This window comes from Musa acuminata, chromosome BXJ2-6 (genome assembly GCF_036884655.1).
Source record: "Musa acuminata AAA Group cultivar baxijiao chromosome BXJ2-6, Cavendish_Baxijiao_AAA, whole genome shotgun sequence".
Classification (NCBI taxonomy): Eukaryota; Viridiplantae; Streptophyta; class Magnoliopsida; order Zingiberales; family Musaceae; genus Musa; species Musa acuminata.
In genome coordinates this window covers 24,888,568-24,902,962 of record NC_088343.1, presented here as the reverse complement: position 1 = coordinate 24,902,962, position 14,395 = coordinate 24,888,568, and positions in this window count along the sequence as shown.

Here is a 14,395-nt window from a genome sequence, read left to right as displayed (position 1 = left end):
TTTTTAAGACCAATCATAAGATTGATTAGATAACCTTTCAAACCTGGTTTGGTACTCTTGAATGGTGGAGGTTTGTCGGATCTTTGCTAGTTGTCCGTCAATGTTCTCGTAATCAATTGGTCCGAAGCGGATCAGTAGTCCTTCTTTGAATTATCGCCATGAAAGGACTCCATAAGTGTGTTCAAACTAGTCAAACCACTGAATGGCATCCCCTTCAAGATGTATAGCTGTAATTTTCACCATAGATACGTCTGCGGTTTTGTGGTACCGAAAATATCGCTCCGTGCGCGAGATCCAACCAATCACGTCTCCTTCTTCCCATCTAGGGAAGTTCACTCTCATGCATGGATAGTTGGGGTCGGTCATAGAGCTTCCCCTCTCTTGGAAGTCATATCTTCGGGCTTGGTGTGATTGGGCAAAGCTCTCTCCTTGATATGATTTCTTCGGGCTTAGTGGTCGGCCCAATCTGAGTTCGGTAAAGAGCATCCGAATCTTATCCTCTATTCGCGCCTTGAAGGCTTCGAATTTAGCATTGATTACCTCCTCAGATGTCATAGTATATGCCATCAAATCTGTGATGTTAAGATATCTCTTTTATTGTCGGGTTAAAGGCATGTATTGGTTGAGAGAGGTGATGGTCGAAAGGGTTGATGGATTGGTGGATGTAGGCTACGATTTCGACTTGTTTTGTGGCTATTTTGGGTGCAGTTTGAGGGTGTGGTTTAGTGAAGTTTTAGAGCTGTGGATGAAAGTTTTAGATCTGTGGTAGATGGCAGTAAAGGGATGTTAAGATCTCTCTTTTGTTATCGGGTTAAAGGCATGTATAGGTTGAGAGAAGTGATGGTTGAAAGGGTTGGTGGATTGGTGGATGTAGGCTACGGTTTAGGCTTATTTTGTGACTATTTTGGGTGCAGTTTGAGGGTGTGGTTTAGTGAACTTTTAGGGCTGTGGATGAAAGTTTTAGATCTATGGTAGATGGCATTAAAAGTTTTATAGAAATCAATGGAAGTTGTTGCAAATATGTGCTGTTTAGTAAGAGCAGAATTGTCGTCGAAGAAACAATGGTTTCTCGATGAAATTTCCACCAAAAACTTGAGAGATTTGAGGAGAGAATTGACAGCAATATCTCAGTTTATATGACAGCAAGGATATCTAATTTAATCAAGAAAATTTTGGCAGTAATAGCAAGAAAATTGGTGCAAGTTGAGATAGTAGAATTCTCGTCGAAAAATTTCAGCAGTTTACGATGAGAATTTGCAGCAACACAAAATCATTTTTAGAGATGAATTCTTCATCAATCTTAGATGGAAGCCAAGATGATCTATGAAGTATATAAGAAATTTCATTCAAAAAAGATTGTAAATAGATGGGTTAAGGCAACAATATGCGGCTGAAATTTTCTACAGCACAGATTTTCAAGTGTAATAGATTGGACATAAAAGATCAGTGGTTTATATTGAGAATTTTTCGACAAAACTAACGGAAAATCTACTGTTAGGAAGTGTCAAAGCTATCATAAAAATTTTATAGAGATTTGGATAGAAAAAACATAGTATCAAGATCAAATAAATAGTGCTATGCGGCTGAAATTTTACAGTGCAAATTTTCAAGTATAGCAGATTAGACGTGAAAGATCAATGGTTTATATTGAGAATTTTTTGACAAAACTAAAGGGAAATCTGCTGTTAGGAAGTGTCAAAGCTATCATAAAAATTTTGTAGAGATTTGGATAGAAAAAACATAGTAGCAAAATCAAACAATCTGTGCTATGCGGTTGAAATTTTGCAATGTATCTTTTGTCGTAGAGATAAAAACTTTGCGACGAAATGTTTATGCAAAAATTTTGGAATATATTTTTTTTTTAGAGATTTCGAATAAGGATAACTAAATTGTAGCAGCAGTAAGGTAGGAAACCAAAACCTATTGCAATTCACGGGAAGATCAAAGGATGATCAGCGGTGGTGGAGATGATGGCGGAATTTAGTGACGATCTTTTAAGCAATTGTGGGAATTGCTTTAGGCGGCTATGGAGGGTTAATGGATGGCTATGGAAGGGCAGCGAGATGCCAAGAATGTTGCTCTAATACCAGGTGTTAGAACCCTTGTAGATTCTAAACTTAGGGTTGATCTATTTGTTAGGATCGAGAGCACTAAGAGGGGGGGAGGGGTGAATTAGTGCAGCGAAAAACTTTCTGCGATTAAAATCGAAAGCTCCGTTCGAACGATAAAAACAACTTCTATAAGAAAGTTGATACTTATCAAGGTTAAAGTCAAACTAAGCAGGCAGTTTGCAGCTATGATGAAAACTAGAATATCGGCACAAACTGAAATCCGACGTTCGTACGAAGAAACTGATTTACGTCTAAATGCTGATTCGTAAATTACTTGATTAGATAAGACGCAGTTTAAGCAGGAGTATAAAGGCAGTGTGCAGTATTGGTAAAGCTCAAAATGTAAACGCAATCTGCAATATGATGATCATACGAAAAAGCAGATTTACGTCTAAACGCATATTTACGTCTGAACCTTGAAACTCGTTCGTAAAATCGCAGAGGGCAGTAAGCTATTGAGAAGTTTGCAGTGAAGGTAAAATGCTCAAAGGAAATGCAAACCGAGATTTAGAGTGGTTCGGTCAATCTTGACCTACTCCACTTTTGGCTTCCTCCACCGACGAGGTCACCGACGTCAACTAGAGGCCTTCCTTCAATAGGCGAAGGCCAACCACCCTCTTACAGATTCACTACTTTTGACGGGCTTAGGAGACAACCCTTACAGAAGTTTTCTCTCCTCTCTTTACAACTCAAACTTTGAAGAACAGAAAGAGGAGAACTAGCAGTTTTGAGCTCTAAGAACCACAGAAAGACAGCAAGATTTCGAGTGTGTGTTCTGTGCTTTCAGTGCTGAATGGGTGGGGTATTTATAGGCCCCAACCCAGTTCAAATTTGGAGCTCAAATCTGTCAATTCCCGGAATTCCGGGATCAGGCGGTTGCACCTCCTGACTGTGGCGGTTGCACCGCCTAGCAAAGCTCGAAGATTGAGCCTCTGGGCGGTGCCACCTCTATCAGGGGCGGTTGCACCGCCTGACTGGGGAGGTTGCACCGCCTGGCAGAGCTCGAAACTTGAGCTCTGGCGGTGCTACCTCTTGACAGAAGAGGTTGCACCGCCTAGTCTCGCTCGGAGACTGAGCCCGGGGCGGTGCCACCTCTTGGTTGGGGCGGTTGCACCGCCCAATCTCGCTGGGAGACATAGTCTGGGCGGTGCTACCTCCTGGCTTGGGCGGTTGCACCTCCCACAGCAATCAGGGTCCGAATGGGTTAATCCATTCGGCCCAATTTGATTCTTTCAGGGGCCCAATTGCCCCAAGATTAAGCTAATGGGATCACCTCCCAATTCTAACTTAATTAATGTGCTAACTACGATTATTTCCTAAGACATTCTGCAGCTTGCTCCGGTGCGTCAATCGCTTCTTCCGGCGAGTTTCCGATGAACTTCCGTCAATCATCCGACGAACCCTCGGTGATCCTCCTGTGGACTTCCGGCAAACTCCTGGACTTGCGACGATCCACTTGGCAAGTTCCGACGAGCTCCTTTGGCAAGCTTCTGGACTTCTCGGATTTGTTCCCGCAGAACCTCCGACGATTGTCCGAACTTCCGTCGAGCTCTTGAACTCCCAACGTGATCATTGTCATGACTCCGGCGTAACTCCTGCTGCATGTCTTACTTTCATCGTAGTTAATCCTGCACATGTAAACAAAACTTCGATCGAGACAATTAATCCTAAGCAATTAACCAAGTTGTCCGGCATGTCATTGGTCCCTCGACGCTTCGTCCAATTCTTCGGCGCATCGTCCTTTCCTGCGGCCTATTGCCCAATCGGCCAGTTGGCTCCGCAACTCTGATATCCTTGGCACAATACCTGCTCTTCTTGGCCCGATGCTCGAGTCCACGGCCCGATGCCTTCTGTCGATACGTCGACCGATCCACCGGCCCGACGTCCAATCTTCTGACATGTTCCTCCAGCACAACATGATTTTCCTGCTTTAATTATCTCATCCTGATCGAGGAATCCTGCGTCACTCAAAACACAGATTAAATCATAAACATATATCAAGTAGTTTCATCATCAAAATACGAGATTCAACAATCTCCCCCTTTTTGATGATGACAACCACTTGATGACGGAGTTAAACTTAACTCCCGGAGTTTAAACAAACTCCCCCTATCAATATGCCATATTGATAGAATCTTGAATTCAAACTGAATTCAAGTCATTGCAATATTCATCATGAATACTTGCAACATGAACTTATGCATAAACTTATGCATAACATGTCATGTCATCAACATACTTCTCCCCCTTTGTCAACAACAAAAAGGAGAAGTACCACAATCAAGTGTTTGTGATATAAGTTTAACTCATTGCAATAAAAACATAATATCTATTGTTATCATCATGCAAGTTTGCTATCATCAAATGGTAAGATATCAACATGTAAAATTGCGATTCAAGTTCTTGATATCTTAACATGATATGACATTCATAGCACCTATTCATATGAATGCTGCTTTTGATATCTCATCATAATATGGCATTCATAACATCTATTCAAATATGGCACTCATAGTATCAATTTATATATTTCTCCCCCTTTGTCATCAACAACAAGGAGAACGATATAAGCAAATTTTAAATATAAGTGCGATGCCATAAGTTGGTTCATGTCATTTTCCAACATTGAGTGATAGGATACCAATTATGCAAACTTCTCGAGGAAAACATGACATGGAGATAGCTTTTATTGCTTCTTCCTTTTTATTTGTTATCTTTTTACATGAAGGAGGAAAGCCATATGTGAAGTTCAAATCGATAAGATATTAAAGCACACTTCATTTTTGCAAGGATTAAGATATGTAAGTGAGTCAAATCCTTGTATGTAAAAGTATCTTCCTTTTATAAGAGGGAATCATCAAATATGTTTCTCGAAAAATATTTTTCACATGATAAGTGCATTTGATGATTCCATATGTCAAAAATCAATGATGTGAATTAAACTTGATATGACATATGCTTGTTAAGTTCGGAAGAGGATAATGTATCAAGAAAATCCAATTGTTAGGATCAAGAAAATCTGAAAATAAAATTTGACACTTTTATACAATCGGACAGGGTTTTACTAGAGATATTCAATTACAATCATGAAGGTAAAACATGCTTATTATCATGGAAATTTTTGTATTCAAGCACATAATTTCCAACATGTAATCATGGCAAGTAATTGTGTAAAATCATTATGGCAATCAAGTGATTTGATCATTCATTCAAAAAAGTCTGAAAAATAATTTTAACACGTTTAATCATTCGGATATATTTTTGCCATAGTTTTTCAAATATAATCATGAAGATAAGGCATGCTCATCATCATGGTAGTATGATAGCAAGTTTACCATATACAAGCTAGCAAAAAATTTCTACATTTTAAGGCCCACAAGCTAGCAATTTTGAGATGTTCAAGAAAGCAACTCTTGCTTCTTGAAATATAAGTTTTGCTAGATGTGCAAGTTGACTTTTTGCTTCTTGAGATAGGCAAGATAGCATTCCTTGGTGATGTTCAATATAGCTAAGTTCTACATCATGCAAGCTAGTGAATCTTATAACATTTTAGAACATGCATAATCACCAAAGCATCATAAATTTTAATAATGTGCAAAATTACAAATTTTGCATGATTGCATTTGTGTGTCTTGAGACTTGCAAGATAGCACTTCTTGGTGATGTTCAAGATAGCAATTTCTTCTCTTTTGAGAAGTGCAATTTTTGCTTTCTTCTTGAATTGTGCAAGCTAGCTATCTCCCCTTTTGTCATTGTCAAAAAGAAGGGAAAAACCCTTTACATCAATTTTTTAAATCATGATAAAGGTTAGTATCAATCTCATTTGTGCATCATTATATTTTCAAATTAAAACATGCACATTTTTAAAACATATAAACTCATTATTATATGCATGATTCCAAATCATTATTCATATTATTTCAATCATTGTTTCACTCATCACTATAGCTTATCATGCATAATATGTAAAACCATCTAACATGATATAAACATTTATTTATTTATTTATTTATTTTTTTTAAGCATTCATGATACACATCATACAAAAGCATATGCATCATTCCAAATCATAAATATTTCAAATCATCATGGTATTAATTGCATCCTACCATGCATGATCGAAGCTTCTCATTTGCATACATCAAAATAAATTCATGAATATCTCATGCATTCATATCATCACTTGAGGAATATTGAAAAAGAAATAATTGGGTGATGAGATAAATATTTCATGAATACAAAGAATTGCATAAAAATCATATCATGAATACAAGGAATACAAGTCACAATCATTTAAGAGAAAAATCAAGATCATGATTTTGATAAAACTCATTTCAACTTTAAATCATCAAAATCATTTTTATGGCTCACAAAATTTATAACATAAATAGATTCATGATTTCATTGATAATATATTTTACCCCTTTTTAAGTGTTTCATTTTAAGTGATCGATTTCATGTTAGCATGCCTTTTCATTTATGAAAACATGCATCAATTTTTTAAAGCCACTGTTATTATCATGAAAATCGATAATCCATAAATATCAAGAATCATCATAATTTCAAAAATATATACTCATTAATCATAACTTCAAATTAAACATGATTTCATACACTCAAAATCGAGAAATAACAATGGAAATCAACATGATACACATTATTACTTCTCAACCACATATAGCATGATTTCATAAGGTATTTTTAATTAAAATCATTTTGTTTATCATAAACATGCAATTTTCATGATTATTTTCAAAATTACTAGAATAATAAGCATGATTCCTAATTTTTTGTATTTTTATTATAAAATTATTAAACATGCAATTTTCAAGAAAATTAAATAAAAAAGAGAAATATGCATTATGAAAAGCATTATGTAATTTCAAAGTAAATTAAAGGCATTTTGATTACCTCAGTGTCAAAAGGCGTAAAGGCGTAGTTTGCCACCTCGCCTTTGTTGATTTTCTCCTCGTCTTCGGAGGAGCTCGATTCATCCCAATTTTTGTTCTTCTTCTTGCATTCAAAGCAAGTAGTTTCGTTCTTTTTACTTTTTAATTTTTGTTTCATTTGTTGTTTAAGTTCACCATCACTTGAGCTTATGCTCGAGTGGTCTTCAAATGTTCTATGTCCCAAATCCTTCCTGTTCTTTGGAAGGTGGTTCTCAAGTTCTTCACGTGCATTGCACGTCATTTCATATGTGATCAATGAACCAATTAGTTCTTCAAGTGGAAAAATATTTAAATCTTTTGTTTCTTGTAAAGCCATTACTTTTGAATCCCACTTCTTAGAAAGAGAACGCAAAATCTTGTTCACAAGTTCAGAATGCAAAAAACATTTGCCAAGAGCTCTTAAACCATTGACGACATCCGTAAAACGGGTGTACATGTCACCAATGGTTTCGCTTGGCTTCATTTGAAAAAGCTCGAAATTATGCAGTAAAATATTAACTTTCGAGTCTTTGACTCTACTAGTTCTCTCGTGCGTGATTTCAAGAGTGCGCCAAATATCGAAAGCCGTTTCGCACAAAGAAACCCGATTGAACTCATTTTTGTCCAAAGTGCAAAATAAGGCATTCATAGCCTTTGCGTTGAAAGAAAAATACTTCTTCTCTAAATCCGACCATTCGATCATTGGAAGAGAAGACTTCGAAAAACCGTTTTCGACAAGATTCCAAAGTTCAACATCCATAGAAATAAGAAAGATCCTCATTCGGGTCTTCCAATAGGTGTAGTCCAATCCGTTAAACAACGGTGGACGAAAAATCGAAAAGCCCTCTTGAAAGCCATGAAGAGCCATTTCTCTCAGGTGTAAGTCCGAAATGAGAAATACCGGGCTCTGATACCAATTGTTAGGATCGAGAGCACTAAGAGGGGGGGGGTGAATTAGTGCAGCGGAAAACTTTCTGCGATTAAAATGGAAAGCTACTTTCGAACGATAAAAACAACTTCTGTAAGAAAGTTGATACTTATCAAGGTTAAAGTCAAACTAAGCAGGCAGTTTGCAGCTATGATGAAAACCAGAATATCGGCGCAAACTGAAATCCGACGTTCGTATGAAGAAACTAATTTACGTCTAAATACTGATTCGTAAATCACTTGATTAGATAAGATGCAGTTTAAGTAGGAGTATAAAGGCAATGTGCAGTATTGGTAAAGCTCAAAACGTAAACGCAATCTGCAATATGATGATCATATGAAAAAGCAGATTTATGTCTAAACGCATATTTACGTCCGAACCTTGAAACTCGTTCGTAAAATCACAGAGGGCAGTAAGCTATTGAGAAGTTTGCAGTGAAGGTAAAATGCTCAAAGGAAATGTAAACCGAGATTTAGAGTGGTTCGGTCAATCTTGACCTACTCCACTTTTGGCTTCCTTCATCGACGAGGTCACCGACGTCAACTAGAGGCCTTCCTTCAATAGGCGAAGGCTAACCACCCTCTTACAGATTCACTCCTTTTGACGGGCTTAGGAGACAACCCTTACAGAAGTTTTCTCTCCTCTCTTTACAACTCAAACTTTGAAGAACAGAAAGAGGAGAACTAGTAGTTTTGAGCTCTAAGAACCATAGAAAACAGCAAGATTTCGAGTGTGTGTTCTATGCTTTCAGTGCTGAATGGGTGGGGTATTTATAGGCCCCAACCCAGTTCAAATTTAGAGCTCAAATCTGTCAATTCCCGAAATTTCGGGATCAGGCGGTTGCACCTCCTAACTGGGGCGGTTGCACCGCCTGGCAGAGCTCGAAGACTGAGCCTCTGGGCGGTGCCACCTCTATCAGGGGCGGTTGCACCTCTCTGTCGGAGCTCGAAGACCGAGCTCAAGTAGTTGCATCGCTTGATTGGGGAGGTTGCACCGCCTGGCAGAGCTCGAAACTTGAGCTATGGCAGTGCTACCTCTTTACAGAAGAGGTTGCACCACCCAGTCTAGCTCGGAGACTGAGCCCGGGGCGGTGCCACCTCATGGCTGGGGCGGTTGCACCGCCCAGTCTCGCTGGGTGACATAGTCTGGGCAGTGCTACCTCCTGGCTTGGGCGGTTGCACCTCCCACAGCAATCAAGGTCCGAATGGGTTAATCTATTCAGCCCAATTTGATTCTTTCAAGGGCCTAATTGCCCCAAGATTAAGCTAATGGGATCACCTCCCAATTCTAACTTAATCAATATGCTAACTACGATTATTTCCTAAGACATATTCTGCAGCTTGCTCCGGTGCGTCAATCGCTTCTCCGGCGAGTTTCCGGCGAACTTCCGTCGATCATCCGACGAACCCTCGGTGATCCTCCTGTGAATATCCGGCAAACTCCTGGACTTGCGACGATCCACTTGGCAAGTTCCGACGAGCTCCTTTGGCAAGCTTCTGGACTTCTCGGATTTGTTCCCGCAGAACCTCCGACGACTGTCCGAACTTCCATCGAGCTCTGAAACTCCCAACGTGATCATTGTCATGACTCCGGCGCAACTCCTGCTGCATGTCTTACTTTCATCGTAGTTAATCCTGCACATGTAAACAAAACTTCGATCGAGACAATTAATCCTAAGAAATTAACCAAGTTTCCGACATGTCATTGGTCCCTCGACGCTTCGTCCAATTCTTCGGCGCATCGTCCTTTCCTGCGGCCTATTGCCCAATCGGCCAGTTGGCTCTGCAACTCCGATATCCTTGGCACAATACCCGCTCTTCTTGGCCTGATGCCCGAGTCCACGTCCTGAAGCCTTCTGTCGATACGTCGACCGATCCACCGGCCCGACGTCCAATCTTCTGACATGTTCCTCTGGCACAACATGATTTTCCTGCTTTAATTATCTCATCCTGATCGAGGCATCCTGCGTCACTCAAAACGCAGATTAAATCATAAACATATATCAAGTAGTTTCATCATCAAAATACGAGATTCAACACTATTTAGGGGATCGGCCTCCTTAGAACTCTATAGGGGTTCCTCCCTCCAAGTTGCTGCTCAAAGGTTGCAGAAAAGATTCATCTATTGTTTATGAAAAGAGGAGGAATACATGGCTATTTATAGGGCTTCTAAACTCTAACTCCTAATAGGACTCATACTCAAGACTCCTACTTCTAACCAACTCCTAATAGGACTCCTACTCAAGACTCCTATTCCTTTACAACTCCTAATTCTTCTCTAAGAAACAACCTCCTAACCCTAGCCGGCCTCTTCACCTCTTTAATAAGGGTCGGCTTAGGTAGGTTTTACATGAATATCCCTCTCAATTAGGACTCTCCTAGATAGAGTTCTAACAAATTCACCCCCCCTCTTAGTGCCGACTCTTTTCCTAACAGTTGGTATCAGAGCCTCGTTTTTCATATTTGGTTTAATACCCAAATAAAATGGCTATTTTTGGCTTTCAAGTCACTCTCTCATTTGACCTTCTTTTTTCAATGGGATGGACTACACTTATTGGAAAACTCGAATGAGAGTTTTCTTGCTTTCATTGAATCTCGATTTATGACACATGGTCGAATTTGGTTTTTAAAGGTCTTCTCTTCCAATGAACCATTGGAATGATTTAGAGAAGAAGACTTTTTCTCTAAATGCAAAGGCTATGAATGCCCTATTTTGCACCTTAGATAAAATTAAGTTTAATCGGGTTTCTATATGCAAAACGGCTTTTGACATATGGTGCACTCTCGAAATTACATATGAAGGAACTAGCAAAGTTAAAGATTTGAAAATAAACTTTTTAATGCATGATTTTGAATTTTTTCATATGAAACCAAGCGAAACCGTTGTTGACATATACACCCGTTTTATGGATGTCGTCAATGGTTTAAAAGCTCTTGGTAAAAGCTTTTCAAATTTTGAACTCATTAATAAGATTTTATGATCTCTTTTTAAAAATTAGAATTCGAAAGTAACGGCTATTCAAGAATAGAAAATCTTGAATACTTTTTTTATCGAAGAACTTATCGGGTCTTTAATGACCTACGAAATGACTAATGTGGCACTTGACGAACATGATAACCACCTTCCAAAGAACAAGAGGGATTTTGAACTTAGAATAATTGAAGACCACTATGAAATTTAAAAGGTTTATGAAACAAGAGTTAAAGAACAAAAATAAAAAGAATGCAACTACTTGCTATTATTAACGCAAGAATAAGGAAGCTCTTTGGGACGAATCAAGTTCTTCCAAAGACGAAGAGAAAATCAACAAAGGCGAGGTGGCAAACTATGCCTTAATGGCTTTCGACGATGAGGTAATCAAAATGCCCTTAGTTTACTTTGAAATTGTTAGGATCAAGAGCACTAAGAGGGGGGGGGTGAATTAGTGTAGCGAAAAACCTTCTGCGATTAAAATCGAAACCTGCGTTCGTTCGATAGAAGTGATTTTGGTAAGAAAGCCGATTCATAAATCACTTCAACTTTTGACTAGGAGAGATGCAACAAAGATATGAATACAGTTTGCAGTTATGATGGAAATCAGAATATAAGTGCAAACTGAAATACGACGTTCGTACGATAAAAGTGATTTCGGTATAAAAGCTGATTCGTAAACCACTTTAACTTGAGATAAGGCGAGATGCAGTTAAAGAAAAGATATAAAGGCAGTTTGCAGTTATAATGGAAATCAGAACGTAAGCGCAAACTGAAATACGATGTTCGTACGATAAAACGGATTTGCGTCTTAAACCCCGATTTGGAAAGCACTGAACTTTGAAACACGTTCGTAAAAGCACAGAAGGCAGTAAGCTATTGAGGAGGTTTGCAGTAAAGATAAGATGGTCAAAGTAAATGCAAACCAAGATTTAGAGTGGTTCGGTCAATCTTGAGCTACTCCACTTTTGGCTTCCTCCACCGACGAGGTCACCGACATCAACTAGAAGCCTTCCTTCAATAGGCGAAGGCCAACCACCCTTTTACAGTTGCACTCCTTTTGACGGGCTTAGGAGATAACCCTTACAGTCTTTTCTCTCCTCTCTTTACAACTCAGAACTTGGAAGAAAAGAGGGAGAAGAACTTTTGGCCTTTACAACAATTTTGAGCTCTAAGAATCACAGAAAAAGATCAAGATTTCGGTGTAGGTTCATGCCCTTTCAGTGCTGAATGGGTGGGGTATTTATAGGCCCCAACCCAGTTCAAATTTGGAGCTCAAAACTGTCAATTCCCGAAATTCCGGGATCAAGCGATTGCACCTCCTGACTGGAGCGGTTGCATCGCCTGGCGGAGCTCGAAGACTGAGCCTCTAGGCGGTGCCACCTCCTGTCAGGGGCGGTTGCACCTCCTGCCAGAGCTTGAAGACCGAGCTCAGGCGGTTGCACCTCCTGATTGAGGCGGTTGCACCGCTTGGCAGAGCTCGAAGACCGAGCTCAAGCGGTGCCACCTCTTGTCAGGGGAGGTTGCACCGCCCAGTCTCGCTCGGAGACTGAGCCCAGGCGGTGCCACCGCCTAGCTGGAGCAGTTGCACCTCCCAGTCTCGCTCGGAGACTGAGCCCAGGCGGTGTAACCTCCTGCCTTGGGCGGTTCCACCGCTTGGCAGAAATCAGGGTCCGAATGGGTTGATCCATTCGGCCCAATTTTGGTTTTTCAGGGGCCCAATTGCCCCAAGATTAAGTTAATGGGATCACCTCCCATTTCCAACTTAATCATTGTGCTAACTACGATATTCCCTAAGACATTTACTGCAACTTGCTCCGACGCGTCAATCGCTTCTTTTGGCGAGCTTCCGGCGAACTTCCGTCGATCATCCGATGAACCCTCGGTGATGCTCCTACGGACTTCCGGCAAACTCCTGGACTTGCGACGATTCACTTGGCGAGTTCCGATGAGCTTCTTTGGTAAGCTTATGGACTTCTCGGATTTGTTCCCGCAGAACCTCCGACGACTGTCCGAACTTCCGTCGAACTCTCGAACTCCCAACGTGATCATTGTCTTGACTCCGGCGCAACTCCTGCTGCATGTCTTACTTTCATTGTAGTTAATCCTGCACACTTATCTCAGCATATAGATTAGATAACAAATGATAATTGACTTCATCATCAAAATCCGAGATTCAACAGAAATTACATAATATTTTTCATGAGTTGTTTTTAATTTAGTTTAGAATAATTATTTTTTTTGAAAATTGTATGTTTAAAAATGAAAAGGCAAAAAAATATGATCACGCTAGTAATTTTGAAAATGATAATAAAAATTACATGTTTTATGTTAATGGAATAATATTTTAGATTTAAATCTAATGATAATCATATGTAAGTTTTTCAAGAAGAAATAATGTGTATCATATTGATTTCCATATTGTTTCTCAATTTTGATTGATGATGCTTCATGTTTAATGAAATCATGCTTAATGATTTAATGATGCATAATGATGTAATGATGTAATGGAAATGTTAAAAAGTCTCGATATCATGCTTGACTATTTTATAATTATACATGGTGATTTGAAGAAATAATGATTTTTGGGTTTATTGAGCTTGATGATTTCAATGATTTTCATATTATTGAAAACACTTTATGAAATCATGCTTGATGAAATAATGTAATGATGTATAATGATCGTGCTTAATAAATTTTTCTTTTGAAATTATGCGTGATAATTTGAAGTAATGATGATTTTTGGGTGATTTATGCCTTATTGATCCTTAACGTAATAAATCTTGAACTTTCGGTTTTAAACATTGATGCATGTATTTACTTGGCACAAATGAAATAAATCACATGAATTAAAACAACTAAAAAGAGGATAGGTTTCTCCTTGAATGATTTCTTTGTCCCTACTTTATCGACTTTTTCAAAAAAGGAGATTAATGAATCTATTTGTATCACTTTTGTGAATCTCTTGAGAATGATTTTGATTTGACAAATTGAATGAGTTGAAGTGATGATTTAAAAATATTTAATCAAATGCATGAATCGATTGTTAGGATCGAGAGCACTAAGAAGGGGGGGGGGTGAATTAGTGCAGCGGAAATCTTTCAGCGATTAAAAATGAAAGCTACGTTCGTTTGATAAAAACTATTTTGATGCAAAAGCCGATTCTAAGAATACTTATGATTAAGTGCAGTTTATGTCTAAACACAGTTTGCGTCTAAGCGCAGTTTATGCAGTTTGCGTCTAAATGCAGTTTACGTCTAAATGCAGATTGCATCTAAGCTCAGTTTGCGTCTAAGCGCAGTTTGCGTCTAAGATCAGATTGCGTCTAAGCGCATTGCAGTTTGCGTCTAAACGTAGTTTTATGTCTAAACACAGTTTTACGTCTAAACGTAGTTTTACGTCTAAACGCAGTTTGCGTCTAAACGCAGTTTTATGTCTAAACGTAGTTTTACGTCTAA